The 10,881-nt window shown below is 39.2% G+C and overlaps 1 pseudogene; it reads right to left on the bottom strand.

Annotated features, from left to right (window-relative positions):
• Window positions 1–10,089: 10,089 nt before the first annotated feature.
• LOC102855794 lies at window positions 10,090–10,523 on the bottom strand (annotated as a pseudogene).
• Between the last annotated feature and the right edge of the window lie 358 nt (window positions 10,524–10,881).

The following is a 10,881-nucleotide window of genomic DNA, read 5'->3' as shown; positions in this document are numbered from 1 at the left end:
ATATTTCTTTCAAATGGATTTTCCTTCTTAACACAGATTTAACAGAGTAAGGGAAAAAGGCACGGTTTAAAAATCAAGAAAGGTTTATCACACGGTTGTATCCTTTTCCCACATCTATTTAATATGTATGCTTTGCAAATTATTTGAAAAGCTAGACTTTATGAAGAAGAATGTAGCATCAGGATCAGAAGAAGAGTCATTAACAATCTTTGTTATGCAGATGACACAACTTTACTTGCTGAAAGTGATGAGGACTTAAAATGCTTGCTTCAGAATATCAATATGAATTACATCTCAACATCTAAAAAACAAAATCCCCACCATTGTGCCAATATTGGAAGCAGGAGTGGCATCCACTTCCTAAATAACATGCCTCTGGAAACTCTATGAACTTTGATAAATATCGATAGTTGTAGAGGGGCTTCCGGTCTGGTCACTATGAGTCTGCTCGACTTAAAGTCAATCAGCAACAACCTTGGGCCAATAAGCAACACTGTGATAGATAGAGAAGACTGCAGTTGTTAATGATTTAATCTTACTGGGATCCACAATTAACACCCTTGGTACAAGCAGTCAAGAAATTAAAAGATGTGTTGCTTTGTGGAAGTCTGCTGTCAAAGATCCCTCTAAAGTTTTAAAAGGCAATAATGCCACTTTTAAAGAATAATGTGCACCTGACCCAAGCCATTTTTAAAAAAAAATTTATTAGTTTTAATGAACATTTACAGAGATTTCGGGTTTTCATTCATTTGTTGTTGCACTGACCCAAGCCATTTTCAATTATTCGCTATGCATCTGAAAGTTGGACAGTGACTAAGGATGATAGAAAAATTTATGCCTTTGAGTTGTGATGGTGGAAAAGGATACTGAATATCCAATGGACTGCCAAAAGAAGAAACAAGTCTGTCCTGAAGAAAGTGCAATCAGAATGCTCCTTGGAGGCAAGAATGGTGAAACTTCATATCCCATTCTTTGGGCATGTTGTTAGAACAGTGTTACTAGAGGGAGTCAGTCCTTGGAAAGGAATATTATAAATGGAAAGATGGAGGATCGGTGAAAAAGAAGACTCTCAATGAGATGGATTGACTCAAGATGGTGAGATCAGAGATGTTGAGGACGGCACAGTAAGAGTAGGGTTCAAGATCTGTTGTTCAAAGGGTAGCTGTGACGCATAGGTGACTCAATAGCACATAGCAATAGCACATGGCATCAAGTGGACTATGATTCAGAGACTATATGAACAACAGATCTGAACTTTGCCCTGTCTTCACAGTCTTCCACATGCTTGAGCCCATTGTTATCGTCACTCCATTTGTGGAGGATTTTCCTCTTTTTCTCTGACCCTCTACCTTTCCCACTATGATGTCTTTTTCCTACATGTCAACATGCCTAAAAATTCAGTGCAAGCTTATTTTGATAAGTTAAATCAAACTGTTATGGAGAAATAAAAGAATTTCATTCTTATGTGAGAACTATGTTTATAGGTTCAGAAGAGTCAAATTTTACATATGTATGTATATTTGCTTCCAAAACAGAAGATAAATTGAATGCATATCTCTCAATGTTGAAATTGCTTTATACATATTCCTCACTTTAATGATGCAAACTACTCAAGTGAATGTTCATTTTTTATCCCTAAAGAAACTTCAAAATTTTCAATTACTAATGATTCAAGAAAGGTTCAACTTATTATCCTTATTATATGTGGAAGTATATATTATTTGCCTGCTTAATTGTGATGGAATAATTGAAGAATTTGTAAAAGCAAATTATAGAAAAATGTTTTGAATAATGTTAGAAAGGAAATATCTATCTAAAAATAAAATACAGTACTTTGTGGTTATCTTTATTTCCTGATGGTTAATTTTTTATGATTTTTTTTGTTTTATTATTATAACATTTAATATGAAACAGGCATCAATTTGAAATATGAACTGTTTAAAGATAAATGAGTGAATGTCTATTTTTCATTGTAGGAAATAAACAGAATTTTACATTGATATTTGAAACAAACTAAGTTCCCAGACTCATTTTCTTTGGTTTAGAATATGTAGAATATTTGTTTTGTAGAAAATATGGTTTGAACTGTCAACCCTTCAATTAGCAACCAAGCTCTTTAATCACTACAGCACTAAGACTACTAGAAAATATCATATACAGTAAAAAAGCCCCAAACCCAACAAAAGACAAAACTTAGTATCTAATATCCACTATGAAGTTTATAGTCCAGTTCCTCTCTCGTTCTGCTATAATGGCATTGATCACTTTGCAGACAATCATTAATACAGCTATATTAAAAATTTATAGACAGCCAACACACACACACACACACACACACACATCCTTCCAAAATATTTATATTTGTGACTAAGCAGAGGAGAGGGCACCACAAATTATCTTTGTCTAAAGAACCTTCCTTGGTAGCCTAGGGGGTAGGTTGTTGTGCTGCCATCCCCAAGGTAAATGGTTCAAACTCCCAAGCTGTGAGAGAAAGATGAATAAGCTCCTCCTATAGCATGGACTGCCAAGAGAACAAACAAGTCTGTCCTGGAGAGAGTGAAAACAGGTTGCTCTTGGAGGCAAGGATTTTGAAGCTCCATCTCACATAATTTGGGCATGTCACCATGAGAAATTAGTCTTTGGAAAGGGATTTCATGCTTGGAAAATTGGAGGGATAGCACAGGAGAGGAAGATCCTGGATGAGATAGATTGACTCAGTGCGTGAGGTAATGGGAGTAGATAAGAAAATAATAGTGGTTTCAGGATAGAGCAGGGTTGAGTCTCAAGTGACGCAACAGTACATAATAATAACAATAACAACATCACATGATTTACAGACTCTGAAAACCTGTTGGAGAGTCAGCTATGAGTTGGTTTTGACTTGATGGCAATGAGTTGCTGTAGTTTAGGGGCCTTATATGTCATAATCCAGGCTTGAGTATAATTATTACCATAATTTTTCTATACCTGGTCATTGAGGTTATTTTACATTCAGTAGTTTGTTCAAAGTTTCACAAAGCCAATCAGCAGAATCACAAAGCCAATCAACAGAATCAAAATCTGAATTCAGATTCTATTGATGTCAAAGACTAGCTCTGAAACATGACATTCTTTTGATATTTGTTGTTACCTGATGCAAATTCCCAGAACTAAATTTCTGATTGAACAGGGACATATTTTAAAGACTTTTGCTACATAGTATCCAATTCCCTTCCAGAGAAATGTTCCATTTTATATTTTTCTCTGCATAGGTAGACTATGTGAACTAATTTTTCTAAGCCGAAGTCAATAGTGGATATTGTTGTTGTGTACTGTTGAGTTGTAACTGACCCATAGCTGAAACTCCAACAGGATTTCAGAGAAAATAAATCACGAGATTACCCATTTTTGTCCTATGGAGCAGCTGGTAGATTCGAACCTTGTGTCTTTGTGTTGGCAGTGCAATTCCTTCAAAAGAGAGAAAAAGAATACTTTGTTAAAGTCTCAAGGTTTCAGGAGGTGGAGCACAAAAGAAGAATAAACAAATCATTGGATACACCTGATTGGCTGACATTCTGGCCACTTCCCACTTGAGGGGCTTTTTTGTGGATGGCTCTCCAAGAAAGGCCACAACTCTGGATCTGGCCACTGTGAAAGGAATGATCTTGCCCCAAATAAAATCTTGAGGGACAGCTCAGCTTTGACCTTCACAGTCACACAATGGATATACAAAGCCAAAATCTCAATTTTCATATAAAAAAAATGTCATTTCAGACTGAACAGAAGGTTTTGAATTCAGTCATTTCCGCGTAAAATTCTGATTCAGAATTTTCTCAGAAAGCTCAGGTTTACAATTCCGTTACATTTAAGGTAAAATCCCCCTCCATCCTCTATTGTCTTCCCTTCCCCCTCCTTTGAAGAGGTGGATCCTAATGTATTAGTAAATTTTGCAGCTGCATTAGTATCTTTATAGGGAACTCTGGCAACTTCATGGATAGGGAGCTGCACTGCCTGTCCAAAGGCAGGTGATTGAATCTACCAGTTAGCTGTTCAGAAGGATAAAGACATGCCTCTCCTCTGAACAATTTACAGTCTCTAAAACCCACTCAGTTACGTCTCCCTGTTCATTGTGATTTGTCTTGATCTCTTACTGTCTTCCCACCACAATGCATCCTCCAATAGCTATTTGCTCAGAGCTCCCTAAAGCTAGAGACGACCTCATCTGCACCCAAGCGCTGTGTGAAGGGAACCCTCTGTTGGTGCACATGCTTTTGTTGCACCCTTAAGACTTCCAATAGTGTTGTGCTACCCCACCAACCTGACCATCTACTTCTGAAAAATCAGCCAACGAAAACCCTGTGGATCATGGTGGTCAGATCCTCTTGTGGATGGGGTCACCATGGTCTGAGATCACTCATAGCAGCTAAAGCAATGGCAAAGGGACCCTGGCAATTCTTCTAAGTGCATTCTGACTTAGGAAAAATAATTTAAATCATGCATTCTGATTTTGAATAAAAAAGAAAATCAGTTTATTGTAGTTACTACTGGCTTTGTAGTATAAGGGACTGTAGAGATAGTTTCAGAGGCTCAGTGGGTAGATTCTTATCTATCCCATCTGCAGAGAAATTCAACTGCACATTTCTCTTATTTGGACTCACGTTGTCTGTACAAATGATCATTTTGATATTTGAATGCACCCTTGGCATTCACTGGTTTAATGTTCCTGGTCTCAACATTTGCAGATGACCTAGAAGATATATGACTCGTGGCAAATTTGTTACTATGCTGAAGCACAGTTTTGAAGCTATGTGGCTACAGCTGCCCTGGAGCCACTTAGCTGTGGTGTAAACGTAACTGACTGTCTAGTGTCCTCTGTTTTCTGGGTCCATTAATTCTCTTCCTCCTTACACATTTCATTATTTTCTTTAAGTATCTGATTCTCTTGTTGTCATTTCTTGGAATTTAATGGGAGCAATGCTCTGATGTGCTCTGGGTTTCTATGAGTTTTCTTTGGGGATATATCCCAGTTCTCAAGCACTCCCTTACCAACACCCCTGACCTTAGGAATGAGGGCGTGCTGTAGAAATGCTTGCAGGAATACAGGAATGCGGGAGCGGCTGCTTGAACACCAAAGATCACTCCATCCTCTTTGTGTGAGGTGAGCGTCCAGTTGGGGAATCAGCATCTGACTTCCCTCTGAAGGCAATAAGGAATCACACACCTGTGTGCGCGTAAGAGTCTAGGCAGGGCTGCAGGAGGCTTTAGTCCTGTCTACTCCAGTTCAGACTGGAGCTTCTCTGTATCCAGTGGCTGAGGTAACTTCCCATTGACCAAGAATCCAACACTGACTCTAGCTTGTGGAGCTTGTTAAACAATAGAGGTGCCTGAGTTCCATTGTTTTGTTGTTGTTATGTGCCATCGAGTCAAGTCGTTTGCGACTCATAGCGACCCTATGCACAACAGCCCTAAACCCTGCTCTGTCCTGCGCCAACCGCATTGCCTCTGACACACCCATCCCGATTACCCCAGTCACCGAATCAATCCATCTCATAGAGGGTCTTCCCCTCCTGCGCTGTCCCTCCACCCTCCCAAGCATGATGTCCCTCTCCAAGGACCCGTCCCTCCTGGCAACATGTCCAAAGTATGTCAGACGAAGCCCCAGAATCCTTGCCTCCAAGGAGTAGTTTGGTTTAATCCCCTCCAAGATGAATCTGTTTTCCTGACAATCCATGGTATATTCAGTACTCTTCTCCAGCACCACAGCTCAAAGGCATCAACTCTCCTTCTGTCCTCTCTAGTCATTGTCCAACTCTCTGATGCATAACAAGCGATTTCAAAGACTCTCAATCTCTTCGCCATCCATCCTGACACTGCCAATTGGTCCAGTGGTGAGAATCTTTGTCTTCTTGACATTAGATTAACTAGAAAACAATGTTGTGATAAACAACAACTACAACAACAAAAAACAGGCTGAAATTACCAAGAATTTAATGGACCCGTAATCATCACCCAGGGAAATAGCAGTCAAGATAGCACATAACATATTGCATTGAGCAAATCTGCCAAGTGGCTTAGTAGTAAGGAATTGTGCTGCCAACCTAAAGGTAGGTGGTTTGAATCTACCAGCTCATCTATGGGAGAAAGATGGACAGTCTACTCCAGTGTAATTTACTGCCTCTGACAACCCACTGGAGGGTCATCAATGAATCAGTTCTGACTCCATGGTACCTAAAAACAACAACAAAGAGTAAGGATAAAGAATAAGGATAAGAGTAAAGATAAAGAATAAGGATAAAACTAAAGAGTAAGAGTAAGGATATTAATATGATTTTGGAAGTTGGACAATGAATACTGAAGACCAGAGAAAAACTGATGCTTTGGAATTGTGGCATCAGCACAGATAATGGAGAATGCCATGGGCTAAAAAGAGCCCATGAATCTGTCTTGTAAAAAGTACAGCCAGAATGTTTTTAGAAGCAAGGATAGTGAGACTTTGTTTCAAATACTTTGGGCTTGTTATCAGGAGCAGCCAGTCCCCAACACCATACTTGGTAAAGTAGAGGGGTCACTGAGAAAGAGGAGGGAGATGGATGAATACAGTAACTGCAACAAAGGGTTATTCACAGAAGAGATTGTAAGAATGGCACAGAATAGGCCAGGGTTTTGTTCCATTGTAAGCAGAGTCATTTAACTTGGAATCACATTCAATACCGTTGGTGGCAGCAGCCGAGGAATGGGAAGATATGTTGCATTGGGGAGATCTGCTAGTAGGGACCTATCCAAAGTTCTAATGAGTAAGGATGTCAGTTTAAAGTCTAAGATGTACCTGATCCAAGCCTTCATATTTTCAATTGCTAGACCTGTATCTGAAAGTTGGACAATGAAAAAGGAAGACTGAAGAAGAATTGGTGCCTTTTAGGTATGATGGTGATGAAGAATTTTATGTTTACCATAAAAATACCAATACCAAAAGAAAAAAGAAATCTTTCTTGGAGGAAGTGCAATGTTACTAGAATACTCCCTTCCTTTGGACATATTTTCAGAGGAACTAGTTTTTAGAGAGAGACCTCATTCTGGAAAAAGCAGAAGGTCAACAAAGGAGAGGAAGACCCTCAACACAATGGATTGATATAGTGACAATAACAGTCTACCTGAGTATATTAGAGATGGTGAGGATGCTGCAGGATAGGTCAAGGTTCATATCTGTTATTGATAGGGTCAAGTTGTAGTCAACTTGATGGCACATAACTACAACAACAACAACAACAACAACAACAAGAAGTAGGATTGATATAAGTCAGAACTTACTTGATGGCACCTGACAATAATAAGTCCTAAGAGATGGGAATTGGTGGCTTGCTTGCAGATTTCGATTTCTTTCTGTTGTGGGAGATTCTGATGATTCAATACCCATGCAATGAACTTTATGTGCAGCCACCACTTGCCAATAAAGGCCTGTGTACTGTTATGCTATTGAATAGATTTCTGTGGATTATCTAGACTAAAGGGAACTCCTGTGGCCTAGCAGCAAGAAATTATGCTGCCAACCCAAAAGTACACAGTTTGAAGCCACCAGCTGCTCTGTGAGAGAAAGATGGGCAGTTCCTTCCCGCGTGATTTACTGCCTCTGAAAACCTGCTGGAGAGTCAGCTATAAATTGGTTCTGACTAGATGGTGCATAGTAAACAAAACAAAAATCCAGACTCAGATGGATAAAGAAGAAAGATCTGAAATCAACTTTCAAACAATCAGCACAAAAAACTGGATCACAACCTCTGCAGCTGGTCATAAAGATGGTGCAGGACTGGTCAGTGTTTTTTTCTGTCTGATGTTCACGGGGTTGCCAGGAATTGTATACTAGCTTGACAATAGATAATGAGAAGTCAGAAGAATGATTTTTCTTGGTTTTAAGGGGGCTAGTGGCCTGGCCCTAGTATTTAAAACTGTATGTTATTTTTAGTCATAGTTTATGTCTCACCCACTAAACTGCAAGTCTCTCTGGGGCTGGAACTGTTTTCTTCATCTTGTTTCTTTCTCCTTATAGCCAGCACACAACCTTGTGTATATTAAATGGTCAATAAATGCTTGTAGAATCAAGAGAACACAAGAAACCATTAGGTGTTCCGAATCAGCAGTTTGCCTAATGAATTTTCTTGTTTGTTTTTAGAATCTGTTTGAGAGAAATGCATGGAAAAATGATGTTAGTGAGAATTTGAATAAATGTCTAATATTTCCAGTTAAAAAGAGAAACTTTAAAATTTGTTGAAACAATTCCTTGAGGCATATATTTTAATTGCCAGGTCATTTTTATTCTTTTGCTCCCCTGCTCTAAACATTTTAAGTAGCTGCTTTCTTAGTAGAATTTAGTTAGTGAGAAACTTCCTCAAGTTCAGGACATAGAGTTTATTCCACTCTGAAGGTATGTTTGACCAGAATTCTCCTCAGTTGTCTGGTCTTGGTTCCAGAAAGTGTCTGAGACTCTGAGAAGGAGACTGTCTTGTCTTTATCTTCCTAAACTTTTTAGTCAGAATGTAATTTTGATCTTCTTGAAGCGTTTCCGTTTTACCCCTTCATGTCGTTGTGACCGGTGCATAACTTCTTTATTTAGATGTATTCTAGAAAAACAAGTGAAGGTCCTTGGTGGAAAAACAGTTACATGTTAGTCTGCTAACTGAAACGTTAGTGGCAGTTTGAGCCTACTAATGGATTCATGAGGGAGCTCTGGTGGCCTAGTGGTGAGAAGCTGTGCTACAATCCCAAAGGCATGCAGTTTGAATCCATGAACTGTATGGATTCACAGAAGAAGAACAATCTCCCCCTATGCTTCCTTTGGAAACCTGCTGGCGGGTTAGCTGAGGGTCAATTCTGACTCAGAGGTGTATAACAAGAATATTCATGGGGAAAAAAGACTCCACCTAGTTAGTGATTTGCTACTATAAAGATTTCAAGCCTGTTCTATTCTATTGTGTTGGGTTCTTATGAGTCAGAATTACTTCCACAACACAACTGTAACAGTACAACAGGTGGAGGCTGCAAACTTGCTTGTCAAATATCTCTCTAGTTTCTTTGTATCTCTTTCCCTGTTCATTATCTATTTACTTTCAAATCCTTTCATGGAGATAGAATCTCCTCAGCCAGCAAACCTTGGTGGTCTTGTCCTCTTCACAGCTGTTAGCTCAGTACTAAAGAGAAAGCTTAAGACCAGGATCCAGTTTCCTGCCCACCAAATTGATACTTGATTTACAAACATTGTAATCCTCTCTGACTGCTCTAGACACACCTCTCTCATAGTGTCCCTTTCTACAGGTAGTCTGTGGTATGTGCAATGATGAATAAGGCCTTGATTTTACACCAATATTAAAATTCAATTTTTGTTTCTGCTGTAGTAGATTTTGTGACCTCAGCTATGAATTCCAAGTATGTCTCCATCTCCAAGTCTTGCTCCCCACTCTATATTCCATAATGCTCCTAGAACAGTTTCCTTTCTTGGGTGAAGTGTACAGATCTGTGACATTTAGAAGTACAATGGTTCTCTTCTTTGGGAGGACTGGGGCTAGTGTTGGATATTATGGAAAGGAGATGCTAACTCTAGTCAATGTCTTTTACAGATTATATCCTTCTGTTTCCCTCCCCATATACCATCCCTGCAAGGAAAAGCCTCAGCTGCTTCCTGGTTGCCCTGGCTCCATCTTTCTTTAGAAGTTAGTTCTGATTGGAGGCAAATATTAGAAAGAATTGAGTCTCTTAGACATAGTGGGTGTCTATACACAATGGAAAAAACTTTCTTTTCAGCAAGAAATTTTTTTTTACTCTGCCCCTTCTTTTCTAGAGCAGTATTTAAATACAAAAGGTGGGTTGGATCCAAATAATGAAAGGCATAGAGCTAGAAAGTATGGGTCTATATTTTATTAGCAATGAGGAGCTTTATGTTAGAAAATAACATACTTGTATTTTTTTAAACATTTCCAATTTTTCTTCTTAAAAATATGAATCAAAATTGCAAAGGCAGATTTATAGTCACTTCTGAATGAGAGGGTCATTTTGGAACATTACAAGAACACATACTCAGATGGAAATCTAGTTAAACTGCGGTTGCTTATCAGGTTGCATTCATTCCTGCATTTTCTCAATCAATTGTTCCTTGTATTTGCCTTTCTCTTTTCCAACTTGCCAAGATTTGGCTTTACGTTCAAGAATTTTTTTCCAATCTTTATCCAATTTCAGCCTGGTGATAACCACCTTGCGAGGGTGAATGCCCACATGCACAGTTGTACCATTAGCCTTCTCACGCTGCACTCTTTCGATGCAGATGACATACTCTTTCTGTACACCTGGACCACCTTGCCAATTTGCTGAGCATTGTAATGTCCTTGCACCACATGAACCTCATCATCCTTGTGGATGGGCATGGAGCGCACGTTGTATTTCTGCCACAGCTCCTTGGACAGAGGGGAGGACATAATCTTCCTGCACACACGCGAGGGGGCATTGAAGTGGCATTTGCGGTTCTTGCGGTCCAAGGTAACGAAAGGGTTGAACTTCATGGTGACAGCTGTCTGGCAGCGTCAGGCTCTCCACGCACAAGCTATACTTGTATTTTAATTTTGGGTAACTAACTCAGGCAGGAGAGCAGAAGAGTACTAAGAGATGAGTATGGAAAGCAGAAATCTCTTATGTTTTACCCAAATAACACACAGTACCTATGTTTGATCGGAAACCAATTTCTCCCTCCTAGAAGTATTTTTGTAGTGTTGTTATTTTATTTATTTTTTTTAATTTCCATTCATTCATCGTTGCATTGTTCTCTCCTCCCAACCATCCCCTGTAGTACACTACCCTCTTGGAAAAGTAAAAGAAAAATTCTTTTATTGTTTTACAAACCATCCCCCAGGTCCACTCCAC

This window comes from Elephantulus edwardii, unplaced genomic scaffold (genome assembly GCF_000299155.1).
Source record: "Elephantulus edwardii isolate Elephantulus edwardi_28Jun2011 unplaced genomic scaffold, EleEdw1.0 scaffold00112, whole genome shotgun sequence".
Classification (NCBI taxonomy): domain Eukaryota; kingdom Metazoa; phylum Chordata; class Mammalia; order Macroscelidea; family Macroscelididae; genus Elephantulus; species Elephantulus edwardii.
This window is presented reverse-complemented; position numbering and strand designations above follow the sequence as displayed.